The sequence below is a fragment of the Pongo abelii genome, chromosome 15, assembly GCF_028885655.2.
Source record: "Pongo abelii isolate AG06213 chromosome 15, NHGRI_mPonAbe1-v2.0_pri, whole genome shotgun sequence".
In the NCBI taxonomy this organism is placed as follows: domain Eukaryota; kingdom Metazoa; phylum Chordata; class Mammalia; order Primates; family Hominidae; genus Pongo; species Pongo abelii.
Window position 1 is genome coordinate 78,065,252 of NC_072000.2, and position 12,850 is coordinate 78,078,101.

Below are 12,850 nucleotides of genomic sequence, written 5' to 3' on the forward strand. Positions count from 1 at the left end.
GGCGTGAGCCACCACTCCTGGCCTTACTTTCCTTTTTATTGCCTCAGTCTAGCACCACAGTAGGCACGCAAGCTTACTGAATAAAATGAATGTCATATCATGAATCACTTTGGAGATAGTCGATGACTACTTACACAAGTCAGTCTCCTTAAAAGCTACACAATTTCTGCTTTAGTGCCCTTAATAGCTCCTGTCTGCTCACACCTTGTTCCAGGCAACCTATAGAATTGGCTGTGCTCTTTAATTCGGGAAATACCTTGGCTCCCACCTTCCTGCCCATCCTTCTTGCTCAATTCCAGTTGCCTCAGTTTCCCTGGGTTGCCACCTACTGGGAGTTTTCCCAGTGAACAGTGACAATGGGTGTTGGTTCCATTTCTGCCCGTGGGTGCCTCCTCCTGACTGTCCTCACTCCTACCTTGGCAGCTGGTGCATGAGCCAGGCCTGGTCACCCCACCCAACTCACTACTCAGCACTCCGGGCTCCTGCTCAGCTGAGAGATGGGATCAGACAGTCTGTGACCTCCCTTTATTTTTTTATTTATTGAAGTCCTCCTAATTTATGTATTTATTTTGACGGCTTTATTGAGATATAGTTCAAATATCCATAAAATCTCCCTTTTTAAAGTGTGCAATATAGTAGCTTTAGTGTATGCACAGAGCTGTGCAACCATCAGCATTTCCTAACTCCAGAGCATTTTCATCACCCCCTAGGAGAAACCCCATATCCATTAGCAGTCACTCTCCATTCCTACTTCCCCTTAGGCCTTGGCTACCACTAATCTACTTTCCGTCTTTGTGGATTTGCCTATTCTAGATATTTTATATGAATGGAATAATACAATATGTGGCCTTTTATGTATGGTTTCTTTCTTTCTTTTTGAGACAGGGTCTCTCGCTCTGTCGCCTAGCCTGCCTAGGCTGGAGTAGAGTGGTACAAACACAACTCACTGCAGCCTCAACCTCCCAGGCTCAAGCGATCCTCCCACCTCAGCCTCCTGAGTAGTTGGCACTACAGGCACACATCACCATGCTCACCCAGATTTTAAATTTTTAATAGAGATGGGGTCTCACCATGTTGTCCAGGCTGGTCTTGAACTCCGGGGCTTAAACGGTCCACCCACCTCAGCTTCCCAAAGTGCTAGGATTACAGGCATGAGTCACCACATCTAGCCTGGGTTCTTTCACTTAGCCACTTAGCATAAAGTTTTCTTTCTTTTCCTTTCTTTCTTTCTTTCCTTCTTTCTTTCTTTCTGTCTCTCTCTCTCTCTTTCTTTCTTTCCTTCTTTCTTTCTTTCTTTCTTTCTTTCTTTCTGTCTCTCTCTCTCTTCTTTCTTTCTTTTTTCTTTTCTTTTTTTTTGAGACAGAGTCTCTGTCATCCAGGCTGGAGTGCAGCGGAGTGATCACAGCTCACTGAAGCTTCAAACTCCTGTGCTTAACTGATTCTCCCATCTGGGATTCCAGAGCTCTGGGATTGCAGGGATGAGCCACTGCACCCAGCTAGCATACTGTTTTCTCTCTCTCTTTTTTTTTTTTTCTTTTTATTTTTGAGACAGAGTCTCACTCTGTCGCCCAGTCTGGAGTGCAGTGGTGTGATCTCGGCTCACTGTAACCTCTGCCTTCCAGGCTCAAGCGATCCTCCCACCTCAGCCTCCTGAGTAACTGGGACTACAGGCACACACCACCACACCCAGCTAACTTTTGTATTTTTTTGACAGAGACGGGGTTTCACCATGTTGCCCAGGCTGGCATAATGTTTTCAAGGTTCATCTGTGTTGTAGCCTGTATCAGTACTTCATTGCTTTTTATGATTTAATGAATAAATAAAACATAAGTTCATACCATGTTTATTTACCCACTCATCAGCTGAGGAACATTTATTTGGGTTGTTTCCACTTTTTGGCCATAATGAATAATGTTGCTATAAACATTCATGTACAAGCTTTTGTTGGAATGTATGTTTTTAACTCTCTTTAAATGGGATTGCTAGGTCACAAGGTAACTTTTTGTTTTAACTCTGAAGAACTGCCAGATTGTTTTCCAAAAATTCTGTACCATTTTACATTCTCATCAACAATGTGTAAGGGTTTGATTTCTCCAAATCTTTGACAAAATTTAGTATTATCTATCTTTCTTATTATAGCCATTCTAGTGGGCATAAAGTGGTATCTATTGTGGTTTTGATTGGCATTTCCCTGATGGCTAATGATACTGAGTATCTTTTCATGTGTTTATTGAGCATTTGTAGGTCTATCCCTTTGTCCACTTTCAAAATTGAGTTATTTGTTTTTTTATTGTTGAGTTGTGAGAGTTTTTATATTCTGGCTACAATTCTCTTAAGATATATGATTTGCAAATATTTTCTTCTATTCTGTGGGTTGTCTTTTTACTTTCTTGATGGTATTCTTTGGAATGCAAAAGTTTTACTTTGATGAAGTCCAATTTATCTATTTTTTTTATTTTGTCACTTGTGTTTTGATGAGATATCTGAGAAACTGTTGCATAATCCAAGGTTTTGTTGATTTACTGCTATATTTTCTTCTAAGAGTTTTATAGTTTTTAGCTCTTAACATTCATTCATTATCCCTTCCGTTCATTTTTAGTTTATCATCTCCTAAGGGTAAATGCAGTTTGCAGCAGGTTTGTTTGGTGTAATCTTCTCTATATCATCTGTTGCCATCTTTACCCTGGGATGAGCCATGTCCTTAATAAAGCTGTTCATATTTAGTTCTGTGAAACAGACATTCATAACTTCAACAACCTTTTCCTTCCGTCCTGTCAAAAAACAAACACATATGTAATAAAATATGCTTTCCAACTTCCAGTCAGCTTTGTCTGCCCTACCACAGACAAAGACTGGAGTTCCTCCAGGCATTGACAACTTTGGAGGTGGTTTGAAGGTTGGTGGTTTAAAGCAGGACAATCTCCTGTGACCTAAATCCTGAGGAAGAAGGAATACAACTGCAGAACTCTTCAGAGGGGCCCTTGCTGCTTGGCAAGCTGTCACCCCACCACAAGCCTGACCACCCAGGGCCCTTTCTGCATCTGTGGCCCATTGTTCCTGGGGTTTTGATTATTCAGTTCAGCCATTGTTTGCCAAGATGTTTGGGTTTGGAAATTTTTCATTATGCCTTTGAGAAAATAATATCACACTTTCTCGCTGAATTCTGTATTCATTGATCTTTGTAAGTTGGTGGCAAAATTAGTTTTTGTTTCCTTGGGCATTGGATATGTATGGTAGTTGATCCCCTCCAAATGGTGTATTTGTTCTCATATTTGTTGGCAAATCTTTTAACTTTTTATTTCTCTGAACCCCTTCCAAAACAAGAAACAATTCACTTTAAAAAAAAAAAAATCAGACTTCTTTTTTTTTTTGAGACAGTGTCTCACTCTGTCGCCCAAACTGAAAAGCAGTGGCATGATCACAGCTCAGTGCAGCCTTGACCTCAGCCTCCTGAGTAGCTGGGACTACAGGTGCATGCCACCATGCCTGGCTAATTTTTTTGTATTTTGTATTTGTTTTTAGAGACAGGGTTTTGCCATGTTGCTCGAACTCCTGGGCTCAAGGATATGCCCGCCTTGGCCTCCCAAAATGCTGGGATTACACGTGTGAGTCACTGTGCCCAGCCCGAACTATTTTTTATCTGGTTAAGTTTTCTAGGCACTCCTGGAAGAACAGGGCCAGAAAGAAAGACAGTTTAAATCTGACATGTCTTTGCATATGAAGCCATTGCTTTATTCTTTTTTGAATCAAACCTCCCCAAACAATGTAGTTAGCAAGAGCTACATTTATACATTTCTATAATGAGATAATCACTTCCCCTAAGGGAGAAGCAGTTAAAATCTGGCAATCCAAAGACTTAATTTTCTAGTAAATCTCTCCACACAATACATAGACAGCTTGATCACTTTTTCAAGGGAGATTTTTGAAGCTGATGTGCATCTATTTTCTGTTATCTAATAAATTGAAATAACATTCATTATTCAAAAAGTCGTGACTGTGTGGTCGGGCGCGGTGGCTCATGTCTGCAGTCACAGCACTTTGGGAGGCCAAGGCAGGCAGACCACTTGAGGTCAGGAGTTTGAGACCAGCCTGGCCAACGTGGTGAAACCTTGTCTCTACTAAAAATACAAAAATTATCTGGGTGTGGTGGCTGGCGCCTGTAGTCCCAGGTACTAGGGAGGCTGAAGCATGAGACTTGCTTGAACCCGGGGGCAGATGTTGCAGTGAGCCGAGATCGCGCCACTGCACTCCAGCCTGGGCAACAGAGAGTGAGACTGTCTCAAAAAAAAAAAAAAAAAAAAAAGAAAGTCACTGTGTGAGGGAACCTACAAAAGACCACAAAGCACTTGGCTGTCAAAACTCCACAGCCATTCAGAAGTGTGGATCCAGGGAAGCACTTGGTCCCTTCACTGTTGATTTGTTCACAGAAATGCCAGGCCCTCTGGTCAGAATAGCATTACCAGATCTAAAGCCTAAACAGTGGCATGGGTCTTGGCCTTGGCCCATCTCAGTGAGTATTAGGATGCTTTAATGGAAATAACTAGGTTAATAACATGTATGTAAATTTTATTTACCATTGAGCCCTTAAAAGATACCCATGAGATCTTATTGATCCAGTTGAAATGAAGCAGCTATAAAATGATATGTGTAGCATGAATAAATCTTTTAGTAAAGTGTTTGTATACAAAAAGAAATACATTAAAATGTTTTATCCAGGTAATAAAAATGTGTTTTTCTCATTTTATACTTTTCCAAAAAAGTTTTTATGGTAAGTATATTTTTACTTTTATAATCATAAAGAAAGAAAGTAGGGTAATTCTATTTTGAAAAAAAAAAATTAGGTCGTTACTTTTAACTCAAATGCATGTTCAGAATTTTGAAAACATGCAGCCAAGAGCACATATTTGAATCTGCTGCTCTGCAGAAAAACTTAATAATCAGCCTTAATGGCCATGAAGCAGGCGGGGCCCAGCCCTAAATTCCAGGTCACAGGGCAGTTTGCCAGGGCAGCCGGCTCATAGGTGCTTCTGCCCCCCAGTGGGCAGCTCTGGAAAGTGCAGGCTCTGGCCTGAGCGTTTCTCCAGGGATAGGACCCTGGAGAGATGAGTATTTCAGAACCCAGAGACATTTGGAAAAACTGGCCTCACTGCTCAAAACTGTTCTGGAAGATCTTAAAATGGAGCAACTAATCATGCAGCAATCCTTTCATACTCCCTACACTCGTTTTCAACACATATATTTATTTATTTTAATTTGCACACTTCGTTCTAGACACTGATGTATGTGTAGAATGTACAGATCAAATTATAAATTTCTTTTTGTGTCTCCCTGCCATTAAAAAAAAAAAAAAACTGTGGATACATAGTAGGTATATTCCTGCCATTTTTATAGTACAAATTATATTGTATTGTACTAATTATATTGTATTGTACTAATTGTACTTTTATTTTTTTTAATTTTATTTTATTTGAGAGAGAGTTTCACTTTGTCACCCAGGCTGGAGCGCAGTGGCACGATGACAGCTTACTGCAGCTTCCACCTCCTGGGCTCAAGTGATTCTCCTGCCTATGCCTCCCGAGTAGCTGGGACCATAGGCATGTGCCACCATGCCCAGCTAATTTTTGTATTTTTAAAATCTCCCTATGTTGCCCAGACTTTTGTTATTCTTTTATTTTTATTTTATTTTAGATGGAATCTTGCTCTGTCACCTAGGCTGGAATGCAGTAGCGTGATCTCAGCTCACTGCAACCTCTGGCCTCCCCACCCCGGGTTCGAGCAATTGTCCTGTCTCAGCCTCCCGGGTAGCTGGGATTACAGGCGTGCACACCATGCTCAGCTAATTTTCGTATTTTTAGTAGAGATGGGGTTTTGCCATGTTGGTCAGGCTGGTCTTGAACTCCTGACCTCAGGTGATCTACCTGTCTTGGGCTCCCAAAGTGCTGGGATTATAGGCGTGAGCCACTGCGCCTGGTCACTTTTTTTTATTCTTTGACTTGCTTCTTCCTCTATAGATATACCCTGGCAGGGTCAGGACCAGGATGAGGCAAGCAGAACCCTCTGTGACCCTGAGAATGGCCTCCTAGCACTCTGTACCCTTTCTCGGTACATGCAGGTCCACCTCATTCTTGTTACTCCTGCATAGTATTTTATGGTAGAAATGGAACACTGCTAACCATTTCGTTTTCAATTTCTAGCTGTTACTAAAATGCTGTGTTGATACCCTAATAGATGTCTTTTTGGTTTTTTTTTTGAGACGGAGTCTCACTCTATTGCCCAGGCTGGAGTGTAGTGGCATAATCTCAGCTCACTGCAACCTCCACCCCCCGGGTTCAAGCAATTCTCCTGCCCCAGCCTCCTGAGTAGCTGGGATTACAGGTGCATGCCACCACACCTGGCTAATTTTTTATATTTTTGGTACAGAGAGGGTTTCACCATGTTGGCCAGGCTGATCTCAAATTCCTGACCTCAAGTGATCCTCCCGCCTTGGCCTCCTAAAGTGCTGGGATTACAGGCGTGAGCCACTGCACCCAGCCAGATGTCTTTTTATGCATGTAGTAGTTATAATTTTTACTTTAGCATGTATACATTTTATTTTACTTTTTTAAAATGGAGAGTGGGTCTTGCTCCCTCACCAGGCTGGAGTGCAGTGATGCAGTCATGGCTCACTGCAGCCTTGACTTCCCCAGCTCAAGCAATCCTCCCACCTCAGCCTCCGAATAGCTGGGACTACAGGTTTACACCACGACACCTGGCTAATTTTTTTAATTTTTTTTACTAAAGATTAGGTCTCAATAAATCGCCCAGGCTGGTCTTGAACTCCTGAGCTCAAGCGATCCTCTCGCCTCAGCCTCCCAAAGTGCTGGGATTACTGGCATGAGTAGCTGCGCCCAGCTGTATTTAGCATTTTATACCTGGTTTGAGGCCTTCCATACTTTAAGGTTATAATACTATCTCCCTGTATTTTTTTTTTCTTTCATTTTGGACCTCAGTCGAGTTCATCTGCTCCTCAGCTCCTCAGCTCACATTCCTCATGGTCAGCATTGGTCTGTGTGAGACATATCTTTGTCTGTTTATTCCCTTTTATCCCATTTCCCATTCCCATCCCCCCAATACACCATACACAACACAGTAATGCATTTGATAGGTTTTATAGCATTTGCATGTTTCCTTATAAAATATGTGGCTGGGCGCGGTGGCTCTCGGGCCGGGCACGGTGGCTCATGCTTGTAATCCCAGCACTTTGGGAGGCCAAGGAGGCCAGATCATGAGGTTAAGAGATCGATACGATCCTGGCCAACAGGGTGAAACCCCATCTCTACTAAAAATACAAAACTTAGCTGGGTGTGGTGGCACGTGCCTGTAGTCCCAGCTCCTCAGGAGGCTGAGGCGGGAGAATCACTTGTACCCAGGAGGTGAAGGTTGCAGTGAGCTGAGATCATGCCACTGCACTCCAGCCTCAGCGAGAGAGCGAGACTCCATCTCAAAAATATATACATATTCATATACATATATATGCATATAAATAAATAAAATATTTTTTATATATATGTATTTAGGTAAATGATATTGTGCCACAGGCCTTATTCTGTCTTCTCTCAACACTGTTTTACAGCCCTTCCCCATAGCCATGGTACCCTCAGTTTCTTGATTCTAACTGCTACCCTCATCCCTTCCCCCAGCATTGAGCCCCTGGAGCTTTCATCTCCCCTTACCACAAACAGCCCTGTAATGAACAACCTCACGTATGGTCCTTTGTGAGAATTTCTGAGGACTATTTTCCCAGGATTGCTTACATTTTCTTCTAATACTCCTGCAGTTTGTTTTTTCTATTCATATGCCTGCCCACATTTGGTTTATCTGAGCACATCTAGCTTATGCAATGATTTTTACTCTATTCTTTTTTTTCCCCTCTTTCTCTGGTTACACCTGCTGGAACAGGATCTATTAGTTCTTGAAATTTTCCATTAGCAAAAACACTCCTAATTTCCATTTAGACCATGTTTCTTCAACATTCTATTATATTTATTTTTAGTTTATTATTAATTATTTTTTTGAGACAGTGTCTTGCTCTGTCTTCCAGGCTGGAGTGCAGAGGCAAGATGGCGGCTCACTGCAGTCTCACCCTCCTAGGCTCAAGCAATCCTCCCACCTCAGCCTCCCAAGTAGCTGGGACTACAAGCCTGCACCACCACACCTGGCTAATTTTTCTATTTTTTTATAGAGATGAGGTTTCGCCATGTTGCCCAGGCTGGTCTTGAACTCTTGGACTCAAGTGATCCATCCGCCTTGGCCTCACAAAGTGCTGGGATTACAGGCGTGAGCCTCCACATCAAGACTACATTCTATTTAAGTTAGTTTTTGCTTCAGTTTTTGGAATCTCAGCTTCAGATTTGTGTTAGTAATAAAACAACTTAGGTTTGATGCCTCCTAAAGCAGACCCTGAGACAAGAACTTGGGTGACAATAGTTTACTTGGGAAGATATCCAAGGAAGACAGGGAGGGAGAGAGTGATACAGGAAGGACGGAAAGCCAATGAAAGGTACGTTACTGAGCTGGGTTGTCACTGTGGACAATTGGCTCAATCTCCCTGTACACCTTTGAAGAACCATATAGAAACCACCCAAAATTGTCCTGCTGAAGTGTGAGAGGTTGGGACATTTATCCAGCAACCTTCATCTTCCATTGCCAATCTCCCGCTCCCTACCACCCAGCTCCTGCCCCTTTCTTCTGTGGCTGTACCTGCAAGTAGGACTGAGCAAGCTTCCAAGCTGAGGAGAAAATTCTGAGGCAGAAAAGCTGAGAGACTCCACTGGTGCTTGAGACGTGAAGCCATCAGCATGCATAGGAGCTGTTAGCCACAGCTGCATCACAAGCCACAGGCCTCAGTTCCAGTTGATCGACAGCAATCCTGTGGGGATGCACACCTTTGCTGTTGTCTACCTACTTCTTGCCCTGCACCTTCCTATTCATCTATTGACTACACCTGACCTCTCTATCCTGACGCAGTGAGACCCACTCAAACCGCTTCTTGGGCCCGATCTAGGTGAGCAGCCCCTCTGCCTCTCTGGCCCAGCCTCTCCACTTACCCGCTCTGGCAGGCCTTCAGCAGCCTGCCCCTGGAAATTTTGCACTTTTCCTCTTGCCCAGCAGATATGTGGCTCCATTTCTTTCCTTCTTTTCCTCTTCTCTCCCATTTATGCTTTGATCTTGTCAGACTCTCCAATGGCATCATCAAGCCCTACTGAGATCATTGGCTTACCCTGACACACAGAAAATGCCTGCACTCAGCATCAAATAATACAAATAAGAAGGATGCCCAATACTATTTGAGCACTTACTAAACAGAAAGCGCTGTGTGAAATGTGATTCAGTCATTATTTTATTTTCACAACAGCCTGATGAGGTCAGTACTCTCATTATGTCGATTTCTCAGAAGAGGAACTGCGGCTGGGAGAACGTGACTCATCTAGCTGATGGAGCTGAGGTTCAAGTGCAGGTATCTGGCCTTGAGGACTTACTTTTGACCACTCTATCACCAGTTAGCTTAGCCATTAACTACCAACTGATCCTCGGAGACAGGACCTCATTTCTTCTTCTTTTTTTTTGAGACGAAGTTTAGCTCTTGTTGCCCGGGCTGGAGTGCAATGGTGTGATCTTCGCTCACTGTAACCTCTGCCTCCCAGGTTCAAGCGATTCTCCTGCCTCAGCCTCTCAAGTAGCTGGGATTACAGGCACGCACCACCCGCCCAGCTAATTTTGTATATTTAGTAGAGATGGGGTATCACCATGTTGGTCAGGCTGGTCTCGAACCCCTGACCTCAGGTGATACACCCACCTCAGCCTCCCAAAGTGCTGGGATTACAGGCATGAGCCACCGTGCCCAGCGGGACTTCGTTTCTTGTATGTGGGTTTTGGCCTTTCAAGTAGAGTATAACACCTTGGCAGGTTTGCTGTTGTTGTCTATGTGGATTTTCTCTTTTTCATTTTCTTGGTTCGTGGTATTACAACCATGTGATGCTTTTTTTAGGGCTAACTGTAATGGATTTCTCTCCACCAATCTCTTGATACTAAAATTCTTTTTTTTTTTTTTTGAGACGGAATCTTGCTCTGTCGCCCAGGCTGGAGTGCAGTGGCCAATCTTGGCTCACCGCAAGCTCCGCCTGCTGGGATCACTCCATTCTCCTGCCTCAGCCTCCCAAGTAGCTGGGACTACAGGCACGTGCCACCACACTCAGCTAATTTTTTTGTATTTTTAGTAGAGACGGAGTTTCACTGTGTTAGCCAGGATGGTCTCAATCTCCTGACCTTGTGATCCGCCCGCTTCGGCCTCCCAAAGTGCCAAGATTACAGGCATGAGCCACCGTGCCCGGCTTGATACTAAAATTCTACAACTAGAAATTAATTCCTTTGTCCCCACCTCACAGTTATATGGGAGAGACTACATATTAATCCTTCTCAGCCATTTATACCTTAACATGAGTGAATTTCTAATCCTTTCCTGAGAGGTGGTTTTGGAAGAGGAGACGGGAAAAGCGTGAATGCACTAAGCCCTGATTAAAAGGAAGCCCCCAATGCCATCACCTTACAAAAGCTCTTGCACAAGGGTATCAGGATTTAGGTGCAAGAATGTTCTTGGCAGCATTGTTCATAATAGACTCAAAACAGAAACAATCCTATCTATCTTTTTTTTTTTTTTTTTTTGAGACGGAGTCTCGCTCTGTCACCAGGCTGGAGTGCAGTGGCGCAATCTCAGCTCACTGCAACCTCCGCCTCCCAGGTTCAAGTGATTCTCCTGCCTCAGCCCCTGCAGTAGCTGGGACTACAGGCGCCTGCCACCAATCCCAGCACTTTGGGAGGCTGAGGCGGGTGGACCACGAGGTCAAGAGTTCAAGACTAGCCTGGCCAAGATGGTGAAACCCTGTCTCTACTAAAAATACAAAAAAAAAAATGAGCTGGGCATGGTGGCGGGTGCCTGTAATCCCAGCTACTTGGGAGGCTGAGGCAGAGAATTGCTTGAACTCGGGAGGCGGAGGTTGCAGTGAGCCGAGATCGCGCCACTGCACTCCAGCCTGGGTGACAGAGAGAGACTATGTCCCAAAAAAAGTAGAAAAAGAATGAAAGAGATGCATCGTAGTGGATTCATACAATACAGCAATGAAAATGAGTGAGCTACGGTGACAACCAGTGAGTTAGTTGTTTGAATCCCACAAACATAACATTGAGGGAAAGAAGCATGATACAGAAGAATGTACACAATGGGAATCCACACATATAAAATTCAAATACAGGTGGTAGATTATAAAGAACGAGAAGGGATTAACATCATGAAAGTTAGGATAATAGTAATTCTGATAGGAGGGAGATGGTTGTGATCACTCAGGGGATGCACAGGGAAATTCTTGGGTGCTGATTATTACTATTTCTTTTATTTTCTTTTCTTTTTTTTTCTTTTTGAGACAGGGTCTTGCTCTGTTACCCAGGCTTGTGTGCAATGGCACAATCACAAGTCATTGTAGCCTTGACCTTCCGGGCTCAAGTGATCCTCTCACCTTAGCCCCCCAAGTAGCTAGGACTATAGGCGTGTGCCACCATGCCCAGCTAATTTTAAAATTTTTCATAGAGACGAGACATCACTTTGTTGCCCAGTCTGGTCTTGAACTTCTGGGCTCAAGCAGTCCTCTGGCCTCGGCTTCCCATTGTGCTGGGATTACAGGTATAAGCCACCATGTTTGGCCATTATTATTTCTGGACTTGAGTGTTGGTTACACAGGGGACTGCTTTGTAATTATTTTTTAAACTGTCCAAATATATTCTATTCATTTTTCTTTTTTCTCTTTTTTTTTGAGACAGAGTCTCGCTCTGTCACCCAGGCTTGAGTGCAGTAGCTCCATCTCAGCTCACGCAACCTCTGCCTCCAGGGTTCAAGCAATTCTCCTGCCTCAGCCTCTCGAGCAGCTGGGACTACAGGTGTGCACCAACATGCCTGGCTAATTTTTTTGTATTTTTAGTAGAGACAGGGTTTCACCATGTTGGCCAGGCTGGTCTCAAACTCCTGACCTCAGGTGATCCACCCAGCTAGGCCTCCCAAAGTGCTCAAAGTTTTCTATGCATTTTTCTATATGTATTTTTCTATATGTATGTTGTATTTTACTATTTTGAAAAGCAAAAATAAAGGAAGAAAGAAAAGGAGGGAAGGCAAAAGGTAAAAAGAAAGAAAGGAAGGAAGAAAAGGGAGAAAGAAAGAGGGATTGACAAAAGGAAGGAAGGAAAGGAATGCCAGCTCCTCGATCCAGACCTCATTTGTTTGTATAGCTAATCCAGATAAGGTTCTGGGAGACCTGGAAGAGAAGTGGTCAGGTTTTTGGGACAAATGGCACATAGCATCTGTGAATGATCAACTTTGCTAGATACTGCCAAATAGTTTTCCAAGTGACTGAATCCAGTGTATTCCCTCCCCAACCATGTATGAGTTCCCATTGTTACACATCCTCTTTATCATTTGATATCATCAGGCGTAAAGACATCTTATTGTTTTAAGTTGCATTTTCCTGCTAATTAATGAAGTTGAGCGTCTTTTAAATATATTTTTCCTCTTTTGTGAAGTGTCTATTTTTTTCTAGTGGGTTGCTTTTTTTTTCCTATTGATTCATTGGAGTATGCATTTTGGATATTAGGGCTTTGCTGGTTGAAAATGTCTTTTTGATGGCTTGTTGCCTGTGTTTTTATAAGTGGGAGGGGTGGAGGCAGCAGGGGCCCACCACCTCCGACTTCCTTTGCCCACTGTTTGGGTGCCTCGGGGAATTTGCTCAGCCTTCATGGGCAGCGGCTGCCCTTTCTGACGCAACTAGGA

General features: G+C 43.3%; 1 long non-coding RNA gene across 1 annotated transcript; it reads right to left on the reverse strand.

The window, feature by feature from the left end:
- Nucleotides 1-1,830: 1,830 nt before the first annotated feature.
- LOC100939579 (uncharacterized) lies at nucleotides 1,831-9,326 on the reverse strand. Its single transcript, XR_152326.4, has 2 exons — nucleotides 9,087-9,326; nucleotides 1,831-2,771 (listed from the first exon to the last, which is right to left on the reverse strand). It is a non-coding gene; the product is annotated as an uncharacterized LOC100939579 (long non-coding RNA).
- Between the last annotated feature and the right edge of the window lie 3,524 nt (nucleotides 9,327-12,850).